General features: G+C 40.9%; 1 protein-coding gene across 5 annotated transcripts in view; it reads left to right on the top strand.

The window, feature by feature from the left end:
- LOC136428260 (small conductance calcium-activated potassium channel protein 2-like) overlaps nt 1-24,672 on the top strand; it is a 134,983-nt gene that overhangs the window by 48,286 nt on the left and 62,025 nt on the right. For 3 of the 5 annotated variants that reach the window (XM_066417637.1, XM_066417634.1, XM_066417639.1), the window contains exon 2: nt 13,810-13,869. The exons of 1 other annotated variant lie outside the window; for it this stretch is intronic. The gene's annotated coding sequence lies outside the window, so the exon portion shown is untranslated. Of the gene's footprint in view, nt 1-13,809; nt 13,874-24,672 lie in introns of all 5 variants that reach the window. One more of the 5 variants, XM_066417635.1, reaches the window with a different exon arrangement.

Here is a 24,672-nt window from a genome sequence, read left to right as displayed (position 1 = left end):
GTTACGGAATCGATCGTCGTACTATCAATTTTCCAGTACATGCACGGAAGACTCGGCTTGGCACGTTGAGACACACGTGTCGTAGCGCAACCCCAGGAACAAAAGAGATGTTTTATGAACTATGAGTATTTGAAATCCAATATCGCTGCAGTAACTTCTTGGATGATTCATTTTTCCTGAGTGGAATCTAACGGGCGGTACCGGAAGAGTTACGTAGACAGACAGCGCCTCCCTGTAGGTACCAGAACTCTATTTCATATTTCATAACCTGTAAGATTTATAACGAAATTGCAGCATTTGATCAACAGAAATCGTGGGTTGAGGTAACATTTTGAACGATGTAGTTGACCCGGCCCGTTGATTGATCTTTAGAAATACGCGTTATTTGACGATTTGCTTCGATGTTCAAGAGGCGGCTAATAACGTAGATATGGTACATTCACGGTCACTACAAAATGTAATGAATTTCGTCCTCTCGGATCGAACTTAAGCTGGAGGTCTCGTGTTTGCGGGGAGCCACATCTCGAGCACATTGAAGAGCCTACCACTTATAAAAAGTAGGGGGCCTTTCATGTGTGACTTGATCGAACCTTACAGTCTGGTGTAGCTCCGGCTTGACATCTTGAAAATACGAGAGTTACCCGTTATGTCAATCCTTCCGTAAATGTGGTAGATCTCAATAAATAGATGAATAGAATTTAGATTTCAATCACAGCCTATTCTGCCTCAGAATGCTATGATTGATGTTATATGGTAGGTCTAAGTGATAGCTTCACTCGATCTAGCTCCTATAAGGTGCATACATGAAGGCAATGAGTAGGTGTTGGGTCAATACAGTAGATTGTCTGTTGCCTAGCTTCCATAGATCGCAATAGTCGTAAACAGTCGCCATGGGACCAATTGACCTACAACTCAGCAGATGCGTTCTACTTTATTCCGTGACAGCGTTAGACACCATTGTTACCTTGGAGTCGACAGTATCAACATGATGTGTCTGTTTAACGTTGCAACGCAAACATCTGACATGCTACTTATAAACGTACTGTTTTTCATCATTCTTAATGTCGTGACTAATTTGGAGTGTCCTATGTGAAAGATGTTATAACAAAAGCAGAAAAGAAAAGCGTATCTCTTTCGTGTACATAGTTATCAACATAAAGCCTACCTTGCGTTTTAAATTCAATAGATAATACTATCTTCTAGATGCGCACGTGACAAGATATCAATCAGATAGGTCGCTTCGACTGTGCAAATATTAACAAAGACATAATCTAATCACACAACACGGGCTACTAATGCCTTAAAGGCTGGAGTCAACTCCAATAGAATCGACCGGTCGCCTACCCACAAATGTGCCGATACCAGTCCAGTCAGCAGTTTCATGTCTTCAGAAGGGTTATAAATGAATTAGAGGATTAAAAAGGTAATGACAGCTTCATCTGGAAGACAAGGAAATGAGGGACAGTATCCACGCCAACGTCAGCATAAACTCATGAAGTGTTCATGTGATTTCCTCATGTCATTCGTCGGTTGAATTTCAGGCCTAAGGGTAGTACCCCATTGCATCAACCATCGATTGGTCAAACACTACTTTATGGTGTTCCACATCTGTTCTATCCGATAAGCAGACCTATACTGGAGTATATGTCTGGGGTCAGTCGGTAGCACAGTTACGTTTGTAACAGTCTTTGTGGGTTTGCTATCAGCTACCAAGTTTCCTGCTTCCGATTCTTCTGCTTTTGTCGTCTGTTTCCTTCTATTATTAGACCCCAGATGCTCAACTGGGAATACTTGTAGCTGCTGTATTTTGCTACATATTGACAATTACAAATGAATACATTGTTATGCATGTGTTGCGCATAAGCTTTCAATCTGTCAAGTGTGAAATATACGTTTTATACGTCACATAAGAGTTTTACGATGAGGTATTGGATCTTGCCTTCACATATTTCTGTTACCTCTATCTAGACCACGCATCAGCCACTTCCCCAGTAGGCCTTCCTAGTGTCAGCATATTTGATATAAATGTGTCGAAACCCGGAAGGCAGAAAAGCCTTTTCGTATACGTATCGCAGACAGAAGTAAAACAGCTTTTAGGTTGACAGTCAAACTCCATGATCAACCTCCATACTATAAAGCTTACCCTTACCAGTTTGTTACAGTACAGTGGCCTAAGGGGCAGAGTGTTCGCCTTACATTTGGAAGGTCGGAAGTTCAAACCCCGGCCGGGTTATGCCAAAGACTTGAAAAAAAAACGGTACATACTACTTTTTCTACTTTTTAATACTCAGCTCATTTTGACAAAGATTATGAGAATTACACACATATGTACACTGCACTTCAGCCCCCTGGTGTAGTGGCTTGTATGATGCCCAAGGGCTATAGAACAGGAGATGGATACCGATCCTATATATCGAAAGGAGTGGGAAGGATTTCAAATTTACCTTAGCTAGAAAAAATGTCGTGTTTCCTGTTACCCGACCTGCCTTAGTACAACTCTAGCCTTTTCTTTTTTGGTCGACCGCTAGCTCGGAACATGAAATTATCGATCTGAGTGATGAAATTCAAAACAGAATCAAAGACGTGTTGCATATTTTCCTCCAGACTTCCTGTATTTCACATTTTAAAACAGCCATTAAGGCTTTGAACAGTTGATGTCGGAATGTGTTAACTTTGTACTTCTTTATTCATTTTTTTTTGTATACTCGTGCATGTGCAATGCATATCTGTATAAAGACAATATGATTGTGAAAATACCAGTGTCCTGATACATTCCAGCTTTGCAATGCGTTTGTATTTGTTTTAGTTGGATCACTGCGGCAGAAATCTGACCAAAAAAAGTTAAGAACGGAGAATCCCTACCTACCGACTCTAATGTTTTTCAGTACCGTAAACGAAAACACAACAATTTTTTTTCTTAGGCCATAACAGTTTTTGTTGGGACTGGGAGGATGTGTTGAGCTGACGTTATCAAACTACCATGGTAGCCATGCGTTTGACGCGTGTGAACATAGTTCATACTGTGTGCAGTCATACGTGTTTACTGGGAAGTGCGCGGAGACACAACGAATTCCTGGAAATATAAATCACCGATGAAACATGCAGATAGCTTTCATGCGGTAATAAACTGGCTCGACTTCAACAGATACATTAAGTAGCTCAGCAAGTGTTTTCCCTAAAGCCATTCAACTCCCACTATGGTTGTTATGGTTTCTGTTTAAATCATATTTAGATAACATAGTGGATTAATTTATGGCAGTCTGAATTAGATTAAGTTGCAAGATAAAGGAACGAGTATATGAGATGGATAGGGTAGATTATGGTTTTGATACGCCAGGCTATATTCATGTACATATGTAAAAGTAGAGATTACGATCTGGCAGAGTCGCCCATTTAAACCGGTAGAGATCCCGTTCATGCTAGAACGGTCTCCCATTCAAGAATCCTAAAGCCAAGTCATTTATGTAAAGAGACAAGAGTCGACGTTTAAAAGTTCTGACTGCCTTTAAAGGGAATATCTTTGCAGACTCCGATCGGGATCTCTACCGGCAAAATTACTTATATTCTGTTTGATTGTAATCTGTACTACCTTGAAAGCACACATAGATATTTCTTCAGCACAAATTCGCATGTTATAACAGTAGAGCACACTTGAAACATTCAAATCAATGGTCTACGCAACCTCACCTTTAATTTTGCCCACCTCCATACCAGTTAGACAATTGGGTATGTCTTCGTATACAAGTTATAGCCCATGCCCGTAGCCAGGGGGGGTTCGGGGGGTTCGTCCGAACCCCCCCACAGGCTTGAAGGTCCACTTTTTTAGGCTTGAAGGTCCACTTTTTCAGGCTTGAAGGTCCACTTTTAAATGTTCAAGATTTTTTTCAAGGCGGACTTACTTGTATCACAAGCAACGCCACAGAAGCTAGAATGCTGGAAAAAACTTTGTCTCTGATTTTTCCTCTGAATTTCTCTCAAAAACCCAGAAAATGCCCTTTCAGAAGGTTCAATTCTTAGAATTTGAAACGCGCGAAGGTCCACTTTTTAATGTACAAGGTTGTTTTTCTCTAGGCGGACTTATTTCTATCACACCAGCGGAGCTGGAATTCCTAGAAAAAACTGCTAACTTTGTCTCTGATTTCTCTCTTTAAAATTCCTTTCAAAAACATAGGAAATGCCATATCAGAAGGTTCAATCTTAAAAATTTTCCGGGGGGGCATACCCCCGGACCCCCCTAGAAAGCTCGCGCCTGCGGCGCTCGTCTCGCGCCTACGGCGCTCGATGGTCCCTCAAACATGAAAACGAACCCCCCCATTCAAAATCCTGGCTACGGGCATGTAGCCTGAACTTCTGCGCCAAAAAGTCAAAGATAGACAATAAACATGGAGGTGATGATGTTGCCCTAGGATCGTCAGGGGTCTAACTGTACAAATAGAACATTTGTTAGAAAGTAGAGCTTTGAATCAAGTTGGCACCAGTTGCCGCTGCTACAACTTCGAACATGCCAAAAGGTACAAGTAGATAAAATGTTTGGATTATGAAACAATTAATGTTCAGCTGTTTTCCAAGAAAAACGGACGCACCAAATGTGCGACCAGACCTTTGGTCAGTTGGATGCCAAAGTTTTTCTCCTCACATTGCTGTCCCTCCTTTCCAACTGCTACTCCCCCACAGTTTTCACTCATCACTTACGTTAAGACAATAATCTGTCGTACTCTTAATATTCTTTAAACCTAGCGAACACTAGGCTCGCGCCACGCGCCTACTTTCCAGCGCCATCCTACTGGTGAAAATACCATTATGTGCATCTCGGGTGACCTACTTTGTGAATTTGCAACAAGATGAAACTATTCAATTGCAGCTATAGCGTACATAACGCGCCCTAATTTAGTAAAAGCGATAACAGCTGTGACGCCAAATTCCCACCCCTGCCAAATAAAAGCTTTAACTCTGCTAGGGGGTTCCAGTATGCCTGATGTGAGAGAAGTGTGTCACAATCTAGGGAGGAGGGTGGCGCTGTGGAGGCTGACCTCATCCCTAACTCGACCCTAACCCTAACCCTAACCCTAACCCTATTAGCTAACCCTAACCCTAACCCTAACCCTAACCCTAACCCTAACCCTAACCCTATTAGCTAACCCTAACCCTAACCCTATTAGCTAACCCTAACCCTAACCCTATTAGCTAACCCTACCCCTACCCCTACCCCTACCCCTAACCCTTACCCTTACCCTTACCCTTACCCTAACCCTAACCCTAACCCTAACCCTAACCCTAAATCTATCCCCAACACTGATCCCTAACTCCACGCACGCTCACTACCATATGAAGCAGAAATCTGGCGGGGCAGAAATTTGGCTTCACACCGGCTACAATCAACAAGAAGATTATTTGGTTGGTTGAAATGACGTTAGATCATATAGTTGGACAGTCGTCGAAAACACGATGATGTTGTGAGCGAATAATTCTAGAACTGGGCTGATACAAATGGTGAGCATTGATGACGTTGCAACGTTTTACAAGGAGGTAACTGCTATGCACGTTTGTTAAGTTTGTACTGTGGACAGGGTTGTTTTCGCATGTAGTTGTTTGCCTGTTTAGTTTGGCGTCGTGTTGTCGTAACGGTCAAGGGTGTTTGGCCCAGAACCCAGAGGTCATGGGTTCGAATCCCCTGACATGGCACCGATATTGTGCCCTTCTAAAGGTACTTAACACGACTTTCCTCGCACCCCCCTGTGTAAAATGGGTACTAGTAACCGTAACATGACGTCGGTTGGGGAGGTTAAAGGCGGTGGAAGGAGAGTGTTGGACTCCGCCCACCAATACCTTGCTCTAGACACAATGGATAACAATTCACTGCCCCCACGGTCTCAAAAAGACTACGTGGATTGCCATGTTTGTTTGAACCTTTGTTTGTTCATACGTAAGAAGCTTACATCGGCCTGCAGGCTTGAGGTAGAAGGTATGGCATTTGTATCAATCTCTAATGTTGAGGAATCAGTTATTTGTGTACTGTCGTTATATGGCCGTCGTTTTCATCATCAGTCACCGTCACTTTGCATTGAAGCGTTTGTTGCCATGATGTTTGTAACATCACTATAGATCATTGGTGGTCAGGCCTTCAGTGACGTAACCACAAGATATCAATCAGAAAGATACTACAGAAAGAGACTATTTTCGTTTTACGAAAATGAATTTATGCCTACCTTCTCGGCCGTTATAGCGATGAATAAAAGCACCAACAATCACTCTACGTAGTGTATTTCTTGGTGGGAATACCCACATTTTTGTTTGTTTACATCATGTTTGTAACATCACTATAGATCATGGTTGGTCAGGCTTTCAGTTACATAACCACAAGGCATCCATCAGAAAGTGATCCCAGAGACAATATAGGCATCGGAAGATTATGTAACAGCTGAGACAGCCATGCGGCTCGGTCTCTAAAGATTAGCTGCCATCTGTTCTGTGTCTGGTAAAACGTTACTTTAAACGCTGATCGATTCCATGTTTGATGTATGCAAATGAGGTCTTATCAGTGTTGTGACCAAGACAAAATGAACGCATCATTTAAGCTAACGTTACAGACATAAAGCATATCAGAGTTAAAGCCTTCTCTACACATTGTCAGTGATGCTAATATCAGTCCATACATTGTATGCAAAATGGGAGTGCATTGTGTGCTAAAACGCTCAATCTCACAAATGTCTATTATGCAAAGTTGGGGTGGAAATTGTGGAGGTGCTATGATTGACAGAGCGACATTAGGGCTCCGTTTTGACGATGATAATACACCGCACAGCGATTTCTTTCTTCGCGCAGTTCTACGTTTATCTGCCGTGTTGTACTCCTAGGGGTAAACTTCACATAATAGATGCAACACACACAACATGCAACTAAAACTTTAAAATTCATACTTCACGAGGGAGGGAGATTTTTTTTAGCCATAGGGCCCCGGCAGATGTATATATGATACAGATTTAAGACAATAAATCGGTAAACACTCTTTATGTAGGTAAATTTGTCGCATCTTTTTGCAGCTATGATGTATTTATTATCATCATGTGCTGAGAATGTGGTGTTGAATACTGACAAAGGTTAGTGGAAAGAACATCGACCAAGTATCATGCCGTTTACGTGCACAGATAATCACAACATATAGTGATGAACCATTTGCGTTATGTATGTTTGATGAAATCATAGAGTGAAATAATCTTAAAACACGTTATGCATACAAAGATAGGCCAACCCACATCCTGATTCTTGAGTTATTTCTCGTCTCTGATTGGTAAGGGAATCTTGCCATTACAATTAGTTAACGTTTCTGCAACGGGACGTTGTAAATGACGTCAAGGTCTTAAAATCTACTTCTAACTCGTTAGCCTCTCTTGTAAGACGCAACGTAATATGCATATGTCTTCGTTGTTTTGATGAATAACTTTCGTTCAAAACAATCATTATGGAACCTTACAGTGATTGCCTTTAATCTAAAATGAAGCCAACATGCGTACGTAATTCTTGAACATAATAAGTTTAGTCCAAATAGGTGCATGAGCTCCTCAGAGAGTGCGATTTAATTTGAAGCTAACGAGTGTGAAGCTGAAAACCAGTAATGCATTCAATTCCTGTTACGTTATTTTTTTCCCTTGTTGGGCTCGTTACACACTAGTGTCTTATGTATACCGATGTCTGTTGTTGTTGTTGTTGTTGACCTTGTAGTGCCTAGTGGCACATAGGTCAATACGTTTCCTTGCGGTTTCAGTATCTGGGTATATTCTTTACAGAAAGGGGTTGCTAGCCCTTCCCTTTTAACGTGCTCAATGCTCCTCCTCAAGTACGGGAACCCCATTTTACGTCCCTTCCGAAAGACGGGTGCAGCTCTAACCGAGATTCCCTTCCCGGAATTTGAACCAGGGTCTCCCAGTTACCAACTAATTGAAACCAGGCGCTCAACTGTGAGACTGCTACCAGTTGAGCTACAGAGACATCATTAATGTCTACCCATTGTTCATCTGGAAAACAAAACTGGATGTAACGGCTCGTGAGCAGACAAATCCGTCCAATACCGTTTCCTAAGGGATAGTGGCATCGTAATTACGTGCTTCATATTTTTACACCAGCTTTGGGTTGCCTTTGATCGATTAACAATATCTCTTCTATTGTACAGAACCAATTAATGGAGAAGATTTACCTTTTTTGGAAAGCAAGGATTTCTGTCCTGTGCGTCACTGTGTGCCATTATCGGCTTTAACAATGCACATGACGCAGTTTCTGATTTTGTTGCCTCTGTGTGCATTGCATGCTAACAAGTTTTAAGTATGCTTGATTATGAAATATTGTGTGAGTCAAACGCAAAATCCCCTCATGCATATTGGTTTATAAAGTCTTACACTAGTACGGATTTTGAGATGATCACAATGTTGTTTTTCCAAAAACAAAATGCAAGACCGTAAAACTTCGCGATAAATATTGCATACATGTACTGTGAAGTTACATTATACCTTTCCACCGAAGAAAATCGATTTGAATCTCTTTTTTGGTACACGCAAGTATATTACCACCGGGGATAATTCGATTTAAGATTTTACGATGGATGTTTATAGTGGTACTGCTCGTTTTCTAAGGACACGGAATAGGTAAGAAAATAACACCAGTTAGCAATAAGGAGAGGAAGGAAGAACAATTAAAGCAAGCTCCCACCAATCATCGGGAAAAGCAATTTGTCCCCCATGTGATGGTCTCTAACTCTGACAAATGCTGTTTATCCGCTGCCAATGTTACTGGTAATGAGGAGATCAATAAAAGACTGACTACGTATGTAAATCAGACTATGTTTCGTGGTAAAGCGCCTGCCAACGCTATATCATACGGTTTATATATTGACTGTGTGTTCGTGATATTGCTGAGGTCAGTAAACTCCTGCTCTCTTGTGCAGCTAGGGTCGGATTTGTGCCTTATTGCCGTTGCGTAGATGATGAAGGACTTGTGGATATCCCAGGCAGGTTGCAGTGTTTTAATGTCTTTATATGTGTCATTGGTAGGCGGACCTTTGTTGAAATGACGTTAATACAATCACTTGTAATCGCATATTATAAAACCATTTACAATGGTATCAGATGACACAAGGCATACCTGCATGTCAACCGTCCTTACCTTTGTATGTATGTGATGAATAATATATATGAATGGGCATGCCTCAGCATATTAAGACCCCCATTCCACTAGACGGCGATCGCGCTGCGACCTTGCTGTGACCTAAATTCAATATGAGTAACCCCTGACTTAATAAATGAAATATCATGCAAAATGTAAAAATATGAAAACACAACTAAACACATATAAAGAGTAGAAAGACTCGTTTTTCATCAATAAGATTCGTTGAGCGCTTTGTCTAATCACTCGTTCGCAGCGAGGTCGCCGCCTAAGTGGAAAGTAGGTATAAGATATCTTCTATTTCATATACAACATTCAGTTGTCTCGTGTGATTTGAGAGTACTAGAGGTCGACGTGCGTGCGAATCATTGTTTTATGTCTGGACAAATTGGCTGCTAGGAGCTTGAAATGATATGGGTGGACGCGGTAAGTTGAGTCCGCTCAGACAAAACGGCTGGCGTCGGCAGTCACGTTCTGCCCATCCACGGTTTGTTTTTCACGAGCAAACAGCGTCGTGAGGCAGTAAATCTCCTACCAGCCACCCCCACCACCACACTCGCCGCGAAACAAAGAGGGGAATAGAAAAGAGACAAATTATCGTCAACCACAAAATATTGCTGTCGACTTCAATATCTAAGTACGCCCATAGCTATTGGTAATAAACCGATTTGATTAGAAAAGTTTCTTTCGTGTATACAGACATGACGCAGTTACTGATTTAGTTTGGGCTGAGTTTTTGATCGATCGATAGTTGGTAATGTACATATATGATACACTGCGTCACTTTTGGAGCGGATTTTTAGAATCATATGGGGCAAAATCATGACTAAGGTTCCCCGGGGCTTCAATCCATAGATTAGGGAAGGTCTTATGGGGATAGCTCCGCCATATGTGTATCGATATTACTACTTGCGATTCGATGACGAACCAATCCAGGAGGCCCGGGGAGTACACAGGTTAGTCCTTGTCCACTGGAGGCTGCGACCGCACTGCGACAGCGGAGCGACCAAACATTTGACAAATCGCCCAACGACTTTCATAGATAAAGAACGATTTTTTTACCCTTTATGATTATGTAGTTATGTCATGAGTTGATTTGTGTTTTGTTGTCTTTTGAGTAATACTTTTAAATCCTATATCATGTTCTGATAATGAAATCAAGGGTCACACAAATCCGATTTTGGTCGCCTGACGGTCGCCGTCTTGTGGAAAGAGGGGGCTAAATAAGACCTCCGGTAAACCCTGGCCTAGTTTCTCTACAAATCACCGTGGTGAGACATTGACGAAGCACACTCACGGGACGTGCTCCTATTAGTAACAAAAGAGAAATTACAGGATCCGTCCTAGTTTGATGTTTTGATGTTGATGGATGTTTTTCACGCGTGTAGGAATAATACAGACCGATGCATACGTACTAAGGAGACCTAGCGGTTTGTAACCCCCGTGGTCGATATTGCGGCATATTTATTTGGGTATTACGTGATTTTGTAGACTGTAACACCGAATACTGGTCGATTGGAAGCAAAACGACGCTGACATTTTGAACTATATAACGGATATCAATTGTATCTGATAGCTATAATGTTATATATATAGTCATACGTAAGGGTAGAGATTGAGATCTAGCAGAATCCCCGATTCAAACAGAAGAGATCCCGCTCGACAGAGACTCCAATGAGGATGCCAGAAATGTGTTAGGGTGGTCTCCCATTCATAGATGCTAAATTTGAAGTCAGCCCATTGATATACAGTGACATGAAACGAAGTTAAAAAGTTTTGACCGTCTTTTAAGCGAATAATTTGAAATTTACAAACTCCGATCGGGATCGCTACCGGCGGAATCGGCGATTCTACTCGATTGCAATCTCAACCCTTACATACATAAATGTAAATATATGATGGATAAACATCGAGATAATTCATATGTTTTCACTGCATGAAAAGTTAGTACGCGATGAAGCTTCGAGCATACTTGTAGACGTTTTGAGTGATATCAACCGTGCATGTGCTCACACAAAGGACACGGAATGTTTTGACGTCATATCCTGTGGAAAGTTAGAATGTAGGCCTTTGCACAAGGTGACCTTGGATTTTACGCGTTTTACAAGTTTACTGGCGTTAATTTTCGTCCATAAATGATAATGATACTCTCCACAAATGATACTCACCATAAACGATACCCTCCATAAATAATAATCTCCACAAATGATAATCTCCATAAATAATAATCTCCATGAAGCTCGAAGTGTTCCTTTTCTGCATAACTAAATTCACTTTGTGCACGCGCCATATTTAGGCATGCATCCATCCATCCATCCATCCATCTGTCCATCCATCCATCCATCTGTCCATCCATCCACCTACCCGCTCATTCATTTGTTCGTTCATTTTCTCTTTGTTTCAGTGCGAAAAATATCAATGCCATATACGAACGGTTGTGCACGAATGCTGGAATGCTTTCCTGTATTTTTCCAGTCACTCACAGTGCATACAGTGCAGTAGATATTGGTCTTTAAAGCACAAATGTTTCGGTACACCTGGGTATATGAAATTATGCTATACAACCACTAAAACAATGTGTCAAGTGGTATACATGTGTACGTTAATTGCAGCAACAGCTGGCACTTTTATTGAAGTAGAAAATTCTGAAAATACAGTCTTGCACATCAAACGGTTACGATTAGACCAAAAACACACCATACTGCATTGGTGTGAACATTAAGATACAACAGGAAAATGTGACTAAGTTTCTACTTCTGTGACACAAAAGAAGACAGAATGGTAAACAATTTAATCTCAGCTGTGTAAAGCACTACCGTGGTGTCTATTTCAGCAAAATAAACTCTTTTAATCTAAAAAAAACTTTATTTTCATGATTTCACGTTTCTTGTCCGTCCTTAACGACCTCCCTCATTGGTCCCTCCAACGCTTGAAACACCTTCTCGTGACGCCGCGCTACCCTAGCCCTATCTCTGTGTCTGTTACGTTTGTGAATAGACAGGAAACGGAGATTACGAAGGAGAGAAATCCATTGCCCTGAGCAACAAATACATGTAAAAGTGAACTGCGGCAAAACTGTTGACGCAGGAAGTCGCCACTTTAAAAACATTTCAAAGACCTTCAGGCTGGGGATATGTACCGTCGGATTTCATCAACGTCTGACTGGCTGTGAAGTGATCGTTTGATCTGAGTAGATTAGATCCCACGGTTTGCCTGCTGTCCCATTTTTAGTTCCGATTGACTCCTTTGATCGCTTTCCTGCGACATCTGGACCTGCGGGGGATTTGAACCCAGGGCCTTTTAGATTCTGAGTAAGCAATTACCCTAACCACAAGGCCACATGATGCTACGTGCACAGAAGTTAATTCAGGGTGCTTGAACCAGTTTTCCCGAATCCAAGCAGCGACGTGGCACTTAAAGGCCGTTTTGTCGTGATTTGTTGTTGTCGCTTAGAAACTTTGTATTTTGATGAAGAGAGGAGCAACAGCTGCTATGTACAGTATAAAGTAATCAGTGGTCTTATATACTACGGTCACAATTTAAAAAGGGCCCAGCCGGGTAGTTTACGGGCTTTTGTTGTTACTTTCTGGCACCTACGTGGCCCCGTCAGACACTCTACGGCTACAGGGCTATTTTCGGACACGGCGCCCCGGGATGTTTTTAACTCAGAGTTAAAATCAACCCTGGACCCGTAACAAATAGACGCCGCCGTAAGCTAACCGTGAGAACACCGAATGTTATTACAGACCTGCATGTTTTAAAACTGTTCCGAAACGTACTCTAGTGATAGACGAAACCACTTTCAGATTTGAGCGGCCTTCAATGTATAACTGGTCAAAAGTGTGCCTTGTCAGTTCTGGTCAATTTCGATAGGACGAGCTTTAAGGTTGTCTCGCTCACGATTTAGACTGCACCTTTTCCGTGTAATGCAAGTGGGTCATATGTCAAAGTGCTGCTGAGACCTAAGAACGAGACATGATATCAAGCACCATCAAGACAAGAACTGTTTACAAGTTAGGGACCTAGCGTGAGTGAAGTGAAGTGAAAGGTCCCTCTGACCTCACGGATGCGAAGGTCAAACCGTGAACCGGCTTATTGGGAGAGCTATTTTTGTGCACGATGCGACTGGTCATGAACAAGAGTAATCTTTTCAGAGGAGGGGCGTTATGAATATTGGCAGTGGTGAAAGATGTAGCCACACTTATGTAGAAATGAAATTGAAGCAAACTAAACTACCCGACCTCTTTTTCACCCGTCAGTCCCCATGGTGCAAGACTTCTGCATACTTCCCGTTTAGAACTTTGCATACTTCCCGTTTAGAACTTTGCAATCTGTCCCCCGCGTTAACTGCATATATCTGTCATATAATATCATAATTTGTATACATGTCATTTGGATAAGATTCTGCATCATTTGTCAGAAAAGGGTAATCCCACATACATGATTATTCCTAATTTTGATTTATAGTTTAATGGTTCAAAACGTTATACCGTGTGCGCAAGATAATCAATGTAATAAGACAATGTCAGCAAAAAGTCACTAAATCAATGACAAAGTCAAACGTTAATTTAGCTTCTTAGAATAATTATATATCTGCTTTTCATCATTGTTATATGACCGCAAATAAGGCATAAAGCATGGTTGTTCATGTTACAGGCCTCACCTGTAAGAAGCGACACCAAGAGATGGGTATCGGAAGTGCAGAAGAGACGAAGGGTAGGTAGGTGTGATGTTCATGTTAGACTCGCACTGTTTTCTGTTATATCCATGCGTTTATGTCTTATCATTATGTTGAGGTAAAGAAATGCATTTTCTACGCAAAATGTGATCAAGATGTACCGGTGTATCGTTTAGGTTCCACCATTCTAAAATCTCCTTTTCTGTCTTTCTGACGACGCTTCAGTTGAACGGTGATCCATTTCAACGGCCCTCTTAATTGTTTCTTTCTAGTTCTCTTCACCTTTTTCTCTTTCTTTAATTCTTTCCCTTCTTCTCTTCGAGCAACGATAGCTGTTCAGCTGGTCTTTAAGCCTTGACGTAAGCTGTGTTTGCCCCCTAAATGCATAGATGGCGCTGTTGATCAGCGCAGTTGTGTCATTGCTCATGGTGTTGTGTGGTGTTTGCCATGTGCCAACAGAAGCTGTACTAACACCCCAATTCCGCAAGGTTAGCGATTTCACTGTGACGACGTTGCGAGCTTAAAGTTTACAAAGTGCTCAAAGAATTTCATAGATCGAAAAAACGAGTCTTTTTCAATACTTTGTGCGTTTGTGGCTTTTCAGTCATACATTTTGTATGATATTTTTATTGAGTCAAGGCCTAAATCCCCAATCTCACTGAAGCCCCGGCACGTTGACGGCACTACTGCGTCCTAAACTGGATTTGTGTTACCGTTGACTTTGTAATGAGAATATCATGCAAAACGTACAAGTATGACTAAAAAGACAACGAAACACACAAAGCTGAAAAAGATTCGTTTTTTCTCGATGAAATGCATTGAGCGCTCTGTCAAATCGCCCGATCGCAACGAGGTCGCCAACGTGCCGCAGGTCCAGTGAGAAAGGGGCTTAAGGGTTGCACAAATCCAATTTACTAGGTCGCAGCGAGGTCGCCGTCTATAGCTAGTCTCTCGATGAGATTGTGCAACTGTACTGTGTTCAACTTGTGGTTCAAATTTGTCGTGAGAGTTCGTCAATGCCACAAATAAATGATCCTCTACCACTAACGTGGAATTGGTTCCTCACATCTTTCATACAAAGGAACCCTGAAGGGCCCCTTGTCCTAACTATATATACACGCGAGTTCATCGTCTCTAACCTATTTACTTTTCTATCACAGAATAATAGCCGATAGCGTGTAGTGAAGTGAATATACAGGCTTGATAATGCAACCGAAGGTCTGGCGTAGGATTCTATTTATCCAATACAGTTATCGTCATGGTGGCGTTTCTACGGCAGAAGAATTCCTTTTGACTGGCCACGAGGCGTCTTTCCTGCAACAGAAATCTAATTGTACAATAGAAATAGTGATGTCGCATGATGTATAGTTTTCAAAATTCAATCATCTGGTGAAATGGCACGAGAGAAGTGTTGTCTGGCAGTGACGAATTATCTGCTGGGTTTAACGATGAAGAATCCGTGCCTGGTAAGAAAGAATCGGAAGAGAAAATAGGTCAAGACGATAGAAGGCCTCACAATTTGTTTGAGCAGTCAAATATTACTGAAATAGGGGGATTGGTTAGGGAATAAAGTGATGGCGAATCACAATTTATTTGCCATTGCCCACATTATAGCACCGAAAGAGACAAGCTATTTAACTAGTCAGCAAAAGTTTCCCCAGCTTTGTACATCACACAGACCTGCAAAAAACTGCTTTTCTGTTAACACCAGCTAATGCATATATCTCCCAAAACGTCGAGAATTTCATATTCCACTGCACACAAAAAATAAATCAAACCCAATAACAACTGTTTAGATTAGAAGTAGCGCTAGTTGACGACTTTCAGTTTACTTTGTGTTTGTTTCATTATTGTGTACTATACCTTATTATCATCATTATCTCCTTCCCTTGTATTCTTGCAATTAGCCTTCGGGCATGAATTTGCAAAAGAGTTATTATTATTATCATTCTCGCGGAAAAATATTTAAAAGAAGGCCAGAGGCACGTGTAATTGGACTGCCTAGAAATAATAACCCCAAAAGTTCTATTCTGTCTGAATCACAGCGAACAATCATTATTGGCATATAACGTATCAGAACAGATGTTTCAGTTCAATTATAATCTCAGCAATTTGCTGGGGCTAATTTCAACATAGTGGAATGCATACTCTTTTTTCGTATGAAGTTGAAATCCATCGACACAATAAACCAAGCATCTGTGTTACTTGAGTATGACATTTTTTGTGTGTTGCATAACTTTCAAATTTAGTACTGAGCTAGTGGCCAAAGGGTGGTGCCTTACTATATCTGCTGTGCTATAATAGATAATTATTTGAAACACAGATATAGATCCAGAGCACGTATATCAGCATTTTCTAATGCATTGGCTTATTCGCACATGAAAATCATCTCCTCCTACAATATAGAATTCAATTTACCTGTATGAGGTCAAAATCAAACATCTAGGTTTGATTGGTTGGGTTGTTTTTGCATTATTACCTCCTGAAAGACCTTCGCATTCGTATTATATGCATCAGACATAAATTGAATATCATATGTGAAGCACCAGTTGGGCTGACGTCATCGTGTCTCCGGATGAAATATTATCGTCTGATCCATGTGGACGGGTGATCTATCTCTATAGACACCGCGGAGAAAAGATGAAAGTCTTAAGTTAGGACAAAAGCACGGTAGAGTGGTAGAGGTCCTCATAGAGTCAGTTTTAGTGTGAGACAATGGTGAACACTTCAGACATGAGTGTGCATGTATGTATGTATGTGTGTGTATGTGTGTTTGTGTGTTTGTTTGTGTGTGTGTGTGTGTGTGTGTGTGAGTGAGTGGGTGCGTGTGTGTGTGTATGTGTGTTTATGTGTACATGTCTGTGTGTTTGTGCGCTTGTGCATTTGTGTGTAAGTGTGTATGTGTGCCTGAGTCTGTGTTTTTTTAATTAAAATTTTTTCTCATAAAAACTTTATTCAGTCAATACATAAACATACATAGTACAGTACAGTCTGTGTGTTGATGTGGGTTTCATTATACTCATGTTTTTAACTCCCTCGTGTTCTAGACTAAGTCTACGACTCCGTACCCTTCATGGTTATTAGTAATTACAAGAACGTAATCGGTCATCCAGACTTAATTTATAACTACGTAGATCATCCTTCGTCTTTAATCTAATGGTGCTTTACGTGCGGCATACATCTCATAGATTTGTCACATTTTATGACATTCACCTTTAATATGCAATTAACCTCCCGGTGATATTGCTTCCATGCAGGGTGCCTTTGAATGCACAAGTTTAGAAGTTAAGTTTTCAAAGGACGCTTGGCGTATGAACGTTATAATCTAATGACTTTCAACGAGCATGCAACCTACACAGTAATGTATTTTGTATTTCAAGTAGATTAGTCATGTTTTATGAGAATATAGTGCGTCTAAAATTCAATTATGATATTGCTTTCCTTCTCTTGCTAATATTGCATTAATTTGTCTTGGCAAGCAATACTTTTTGATCGAAGTTTTTCTAGGAAACTCGGCGTAGAAAGCTGCGCATGCCGATTTGATGAGTTTTCACTCGCATCAGGCATACTTAGGTTTTAAAGTAGATTTGTCACGTTTTTCGACATTTAGATTTAAATTGCAATTAACCTCTTGCTGATATGTGTCTTTCAAAGCAAATGGTTCAACCAACAGTTTTTCTGGGACACTTGCATGTGCTTGTGATTTGATGATTGCTACACATGCACCAGACATACTTCCATTTTTAGTGGATTTGTCATGTTTTATGACATTTACGTTTGATTTGCAATTAACCTTTTGGTGATATCACTTCCATGTTAAGGGCCCTTGAAGCGAAAACTTTTGACCCAATGTTTTTTCTAGGACACTTGGACGCTATTCTTTATAGACGATGTATTCACCTGACCTAGATGTAGTACGATTTATTGAGTTGTTAATAGACATCAGACAGCGTTTTGCTGTGTACCGTCCTAAATTCATTTATAAGGGGATATTTTCTTTTGACCTATTAGCCTGAAGTAGACATAATTCTCTCCAGTCTGATGTAATGGGCGTCTCTTCTATATATGATCGAGTCAACGGCAATTCATATTCTCTTGGAGTCATAACGAAAAAGTAATATTTGGAAGTCATACTAAACCTCCAGCAAGTACTGATCTCCGGTAGTCTGAGTAATATCATGTCATAAAACTTAGAAACAAAAACATTTCATCTGTTTTTGAAATTCGTTGCGCGAACTGTCAAACATTTGGTCGTTCGTCGGCCGCACACTCTTTGCAAAAGTTGGGGTATTTTGGTCATAAAATTGATTCTGAGCAGAATGTGAGATACCTCCATACATATATTCAGGTATATGTGTGCCAAATTTAGTGTTTTTAGACAAATTTGCACAATTTTCCGGCTATGCCGCTGGACTAAATAGCGGTAAAACGTGTACAGGGGCAACCAACAACTGATCCTACGTTCTAAACTTGTAATCTTTATTACACCACATTTCAGGTCAATACCAGCAGCATTGAGCTAGCCTTTACAAGTACAGCCATTTGTAATTTCACATCAGAACATAAAAGAAGTGACTATTGAAATAGACATGGTTATACACAGCATTGTCTATAATCTACTGATAATCTAAAACCATCAAATACACGAAATATGGAGCATCTTAAATACTCCACACATGTAAGAATCTTGAGAGTCGAGTGTTCTGTTGCACCTAATGTTGGTTCATAATTAATTGTGAGAGGTCTAGGAATAAAAGGTTGCCTGTGCCTCTCGGTTCGACTTAAAGAGATATATGTACTGTATTATAAGATTTGTGCACAGGATCTTATGCTGTGACATTATTTAACGAGGTAAAGTATAACTACAGACTCTGTCTGAAATATTCATAGATATAGCCATCAGTACACTTCCTAGAACCAGACATCAGTATCAAAATTGATGGTTCCTCTTGGAACGCCTTGGAGCGCACCAGTACGTGCTTAAATTGAGACCCAGATGACAAGGATATAAGCTATCTAGTCTTTGTGTCACATAGCTGTAGCCGACCATGGCCTCCCGACCACTCCCAACCTTTTCCAGACCATGGTTTGGAGTAGGTTGGAAGCAGGGTCGGCTGTGGTTGGCACTGATCCCACCTGCCGCCATCCTTGATTGGGTAGTGGCCGAGTGCAATGTCCGGGAACGTACTGAATTTGTGATAGGGCTTTAGTCATTGCGTAAAGTTTGTTCCAGGAAAATCAGCCAGCAGGGGACGTTATGACGGCTTTTCCTGGACAGTTCTGGGACAGTTGAAACTATTGTAGTTATCTCTGCTCTTCCTAGGTCACGTCAAGTTAATTTCTTGGTTCTCGACTTCATTTTTTGATAACCCATGCTGGACATATGTGCTATGGCCCCAACAATTGAAGAAAGTAATTGTCTTCATAGTTATTGTTTTCTCTCCATTTACCAGTACAAGTACACAGAACAAATTATACGCGCCCTGTTTAAAAGAGGACATATATCGTTACAAATTGTAATTGCAAAACCTCATCGTTTCCGGAAGAGGGCGTTGCTTCACAAATTTGACACAATTTGAAAGGACGTTGGAGAACATGAGGTATGTGCACCTCCTGCACGACCTACGCACATCTGCAATGTCTAGATCTGTTCACATCCTTTTCAATCAATTATCTGTATATGGGGCTCATCCATTTGGGGGCTATGACAACATCTGGACAGCTGAAGACATATACGACGTGCGATATTGGCAAATTACTCATGAAGCTGTGTTCAATGGAAATTCATTTTCTAAAGTTGAAAGAACTAATCATAATTTTAGCCATGCATCAGTTACCGTTGTGTTTCTCTTCTCTTCATAATCAAGGCACAATGTGACGTCATTCGTGAACAGGCTGAATTTGGTGTTCTCATTCAGTATTCAGTGAATCAATCAACAATTGCCACTTTACAGACATCGCTTCTGAAAATAAGTTCTAGATTAAACAGAAGTTGAAGGTCAAGAATGAACACAAATCCAGAAACCGTGTTTTTTAACTAAAAGACGATTTGTTGCATTCAATACTGATCATTATTTTGTTTGTAATGTGCTGTCGCCCCCCGTCACTTCACAAAAACTCATTAAGTAGGCATCAATGTATTCCTCTCTCAAGTTTCTAGAAAAGTTTCAAAATATGGACATTTCAAAGATATAGATAAATGGATAAGCTCAGATGCCAGTGGACACATCATCACTGTCACATGTATTGATTGTTAAAAGCTTTTTAATGAAGAATAATTGCAAATATTAGGTCATCTATCGCAAATATTACTAATTGTTTTCCCAATGCCTTTCACTTACGTCGTTCTCTTTCCATCTGCATGATCTGTTATACATATTCAGTCAAATAATTTTTGAAACTTCTGATTTACAAGTGATCGGGTCTTTCCTCTTACCAACCTAGAAATTTGTCTTTTTGACATTTAGTCCTAAGACAAAGTTGAGATATTGTGCAGATTTAACGAACATGTACTTTAATAGATGTGCCCCCATAGAAAAGTGTACACTCATTGTGCTTTATGAAAAATCCGTTTTAGGGTTATTTTCAGCAAAAATGTATAGTTTTGCCTCCTGCCCCGTGGCAATTAAAGTAAGTTATGCTGAAATTTGGTACACAAATAATTCAGCAATCTCAATATAAAAGAGTATATTGGTCCAGTGCTCTTTATGAAAAAAGCAATTTTGGGGTTATTTGAACAAAAAAATGTATATTTTTGTCTCCTGTGTTATGGTGAACAAAGCATCAATGCTTCTTAAATTTGCTGTGATTTGAATAAATTTAGCATGCTCAAGCATACTAGAGCGACTGATTCTGTCAGAATTATGGAAAACCTTCACGTACATGTTGGGTCAAAGTATTGACCTGTCAGTAAAGCATGTTTCTTATAATTGGCCAAAGGTCAGACACTGTAGCGGCCATTATTGAAGGAGGTTTAAAATCACTGGTTCAAACTTTCACTTTCACTTGCGGTATGGAGTTAGGGCTGAATACATTTTAGATTGCAGGTTTTCAGTCACAATATCGACCTATGACTTTGACAGAATATACCTAAGATATACACATATATAGAAAGAGATACCTAATATATATGCCTTAGATATCTAGCTAAGGTAATTTCTTCATAGTGGCGAAGCTGAAAAGACTTAAAGGAACACAAAGCGGAATACAAAGCACTCAAAGTTTTATCATAAGTTGTCAGGGGATACACTAGATTTAAGTAGCTATAATGGTTTTAATATCCCGTCTGTTGTGCATAACCAATGCTAACTCAAACTTAGAACAACTGCGCAAGGTATCTAGTGCAGCGTTATAAGTTTATTGTTGAAATGCACACATTGTGCAGGGTTTTATTTTACATTGCACATACCCGAAACTTAGGTAAACTCTAGATATGGCACTGCAACTATTTACATCCTAAACCAATTGGTTAAAGATAACATTTGTTGATAATCAAGTACAGTCCGTGGCTACTACACAAGGGCGTTCAAGAGTTTGCTGCACTATCGGTACATTATGTAGATGTGTCAATTTGCTTGCAAGAGGGTTTTACAGATTCTTGATCGCTTGGAAAGATAACCTGGAATTTTCCATCAAGAATAAGCGCCTTCTATGTTAGAAGAAGCTGTATTACCCGATTTAAATCCTCCTATTAGCCGGCCAGTGCCCACAGCCAGTCCTAAAAGCGTGCTCTTGGGCTGATATTGGATGCGTAAAATACAACAATTCTTTCTGGAAATATTTGTACCTATATGCATATATGGATCATGTGTATTTTCATTTCCCCCCAAGTCTTTCTCAAACAAGTCTAAGATGAATACGAAATGCGTGCCGTAGGAACATCATTCAGCGGAATTTTATGCTACAGGGCATTCTGCAAAGCCATTCTCAGGTCTACACTCTATCAGCAAATCCTAAGTAGTATAGTTAAGTCCTGAAATTATATTCCTTCTACTTGTGGTATTAGCTGAGACTCAATCTCACGGCTCGTGGAAGAGGATTACTGTCTCATTGTCTCTTTGGTTATGCCGCCGGTCAATGGTTACAGGGAGCGGTAACTGTGACGTGAATGAAGAGTGGCTTTAGATGAATCAATACCAACACACCATCCTCAGATCACAAGTTCAACATGACTTTTACTCTTCCTTGTATCGTCTCGTCGTCCGTTTTGACAAATATTAATGTCTCAGATGAAAGGATACGCTCATCCCACAGGGGACAGCCGCCTCGCGCACGGCCGCCATTTTGAACCTTTTAGCTCTACCAGGATTGACCGTCATTTGCGGGGAGGACATGACCCGGTGCATTGGCACGCGAGTACAGAGGGCACTTTTGGACGACATATAAGTCGTAAGATAGGCATGGAGGCTTTAGTAACTACCCCTGCATTTCTATGGAAGGCTTTTAGCGGGAAATGTACATGTAGGAATGACGACATGCAGGTGGTGACTTTCAGAGCCTGCGTCAAGAAACCTGTTTGCTAATTACACGCTCGAGCAGTCCTAGCCCCTGCGGCCTACGGAAAGCCCGTGTTTGGGGAGATACATGGAAACAAAGCTCCAACTCCAGCACGTTAGATACGATGGTTACACCTTGACAATTATTGTCATCTTGATTCTACCTAACTTTGTGTCGAAAGAGCCGGTTAAGACTCTTAGCTTGCTGTTCAGTCCCATTTATTGCAACGTCTCGCTTCTGACTACTTTTGTATTGAAGTATTGAGCCTACCGGTAAAACGACAATAAAGCACCTAAAATGGAATATCTTTATGACTATCACGTTTTCAACGTTACAACTTCAGAATAACCATTGCAGCGCTGGCGCCATTTTATTTGACCAACGTGACGATTTTGTTCTGCTCTGAGCAGGATTTTATAGTGTGAAATACACAACCTGTGACCACAAATCATTTCACAAACCTGGCTAACCGAGAATAGGCGTTGGTACTTTTACAGACACGATGTGACGGGAAAGAAAATGGAGAGACCGTGCTCTTTCGCATCGTTAACGATACCAGCGAATGCGAAACCGACTCAGCTGGTACAAATTCGCCAATATATGGCACAGAGCAGCGTGTCGAGTTGCATGTCACCAGAGATCGATCAGAAAAGGTGATAACCTTTCTGAGTGAAAATGGGAACGGGACGCCGCCCAAACCCTGCCTTCAGAAAATTACTGGTCATCATCCGGTTCCACAGGCCACGGGTTCACCCGAAAAATGACCCTGTTCGTTCTTTTTGTCCTCTAATTTTACCTCCTTTATTAGAGGGAATATTTGGAATATATGAAGTCATTGTATGAGGTCCTGACCTCAACACCAGAACATGGCCACGGTATTGCTGAACTTCTTTGTCGCCTGCGGTGTCTGAATAATACCGGTATGTGACCAAAGTCTGGCTTTTGAAAATGATCTACGTGATATTCATAAGATGGTGTGACCTTCGCTCTTTTGATCTTGAATAGGAACGTTTCCAAGTCGCGAGCCCTGTCTGAACGACTGTCATAGACTGTGTTGGCGAGCTAATCACGGAGGGACGGAAGATCTCTCGCGAGAAGCACCTCCGAAAAAAGTTTTGATTTGTAGCGATGAAACCAATGCTTTCGACAAGCTCGTTCAGTTCGTCGTGACATTGCAGCTTAACTTTTTACAGCAACTTCTCCGCTAATGAGATTAAAGAGGATTGGATATTTTGGTGATAATTGAAGAAATATAATTCCTCTTCCATCCATCAGCACATTGCTATTCTGGTCTTTGAGAAAAAAAGGAATAGATTAGATATGCGGACAGTGACTTCCAATGTGACATAATGTCAAAGTACTTCACCCATTACACTGAGTTAAATGCGTTTAAAACTATCACATATAGTTTTTTGGACTGATTTTTAAAAAATATCTTGGTGATAGAAAATAAGGTCATCTTCAAAATCGTTTAGACATTTTTGAATCCATAGTCGCGATGTTACCGGCCGGCTGCCCCTGGTTACCGCATCTTTGTCTAAATCGTTGATGTATCGCAAAATGATTCATGTGTAGAGCGATTGAAGCCAGACTGTCTGCGAAACGGAGGAAAAACCTATACGAAGGTGTTGGGCACGAGTCATCATTCAGAGATTATCGGGAAAATGTGGTCTCAACGGCGGGCAGCTGGAAAACGAATCGGGGACCCTGAACCACTGCGTAATTTCAGTGCCGAAGACGATCAATAGCTTGGGTTGGGTGTGGTCATCATCGCGTTGTGGTGCTCATCGGGGCGCTCGGGTCTCAGGATTAGAATGGATATTTGTAACACCACATCAGTGTGGAACGATCTGGTCCTCTAATAAACCAGGACCTAATGAAAATTCTAATGTTCTGGTCCATGGTGTATACGATAAAACGGAAAAATGTTGAATTGAGAAAATTTTTCTTGACGGCTGTGTGATTGGGTTAATGAGAAGTGGACAAGAATGATCGTAGGTACTAGATGTGTGTGTGGGGGGGGGGCGTTGCAATTTTAAAACAAAATACGTTGTAGCAGGAGTATCAGCTAGATAAACAAGATGCAAGAAAGTTAGGAAACATAGATGTTCACCAATGACCATCTCTTATACCCGCATCACGAAACAGGAAGATAGCTCATCCGGCGAGTCTGCGAGATCTAACGGACATTTGCGTGAATCTGCGCGATTTTAAGGGATCGCCCGATGTTCACCATGCCCCGTCCGATGTAATAGGATAAATTTTCAGGTGAAAAATACCCCCTACTCTCAATTTTGAGCTTCGGTGACCTCCTTGCGATAAACAAATTCGACCGAAGGTCATTG

Source organism: Branchiostoma lanceolatum, chromosome 2 (genome assembly GCF_035083965.1).
Source record: "Branchiostoma lanceolatum isolate klBraLanc5 chromosome 2, klBraLanc5.hap2, whole genome shotgun sequence".
Lineage (NCBI taxonomy): Eukaryota > Metazoa > Chordata > Leptocardii > Amphioxiformes > Branchiostomatidae > Branchiostoma > Branchiostoma lanceolatum.
This window is presented reverse-complemented; position numbering and strand designations above follow the sequence as displayed.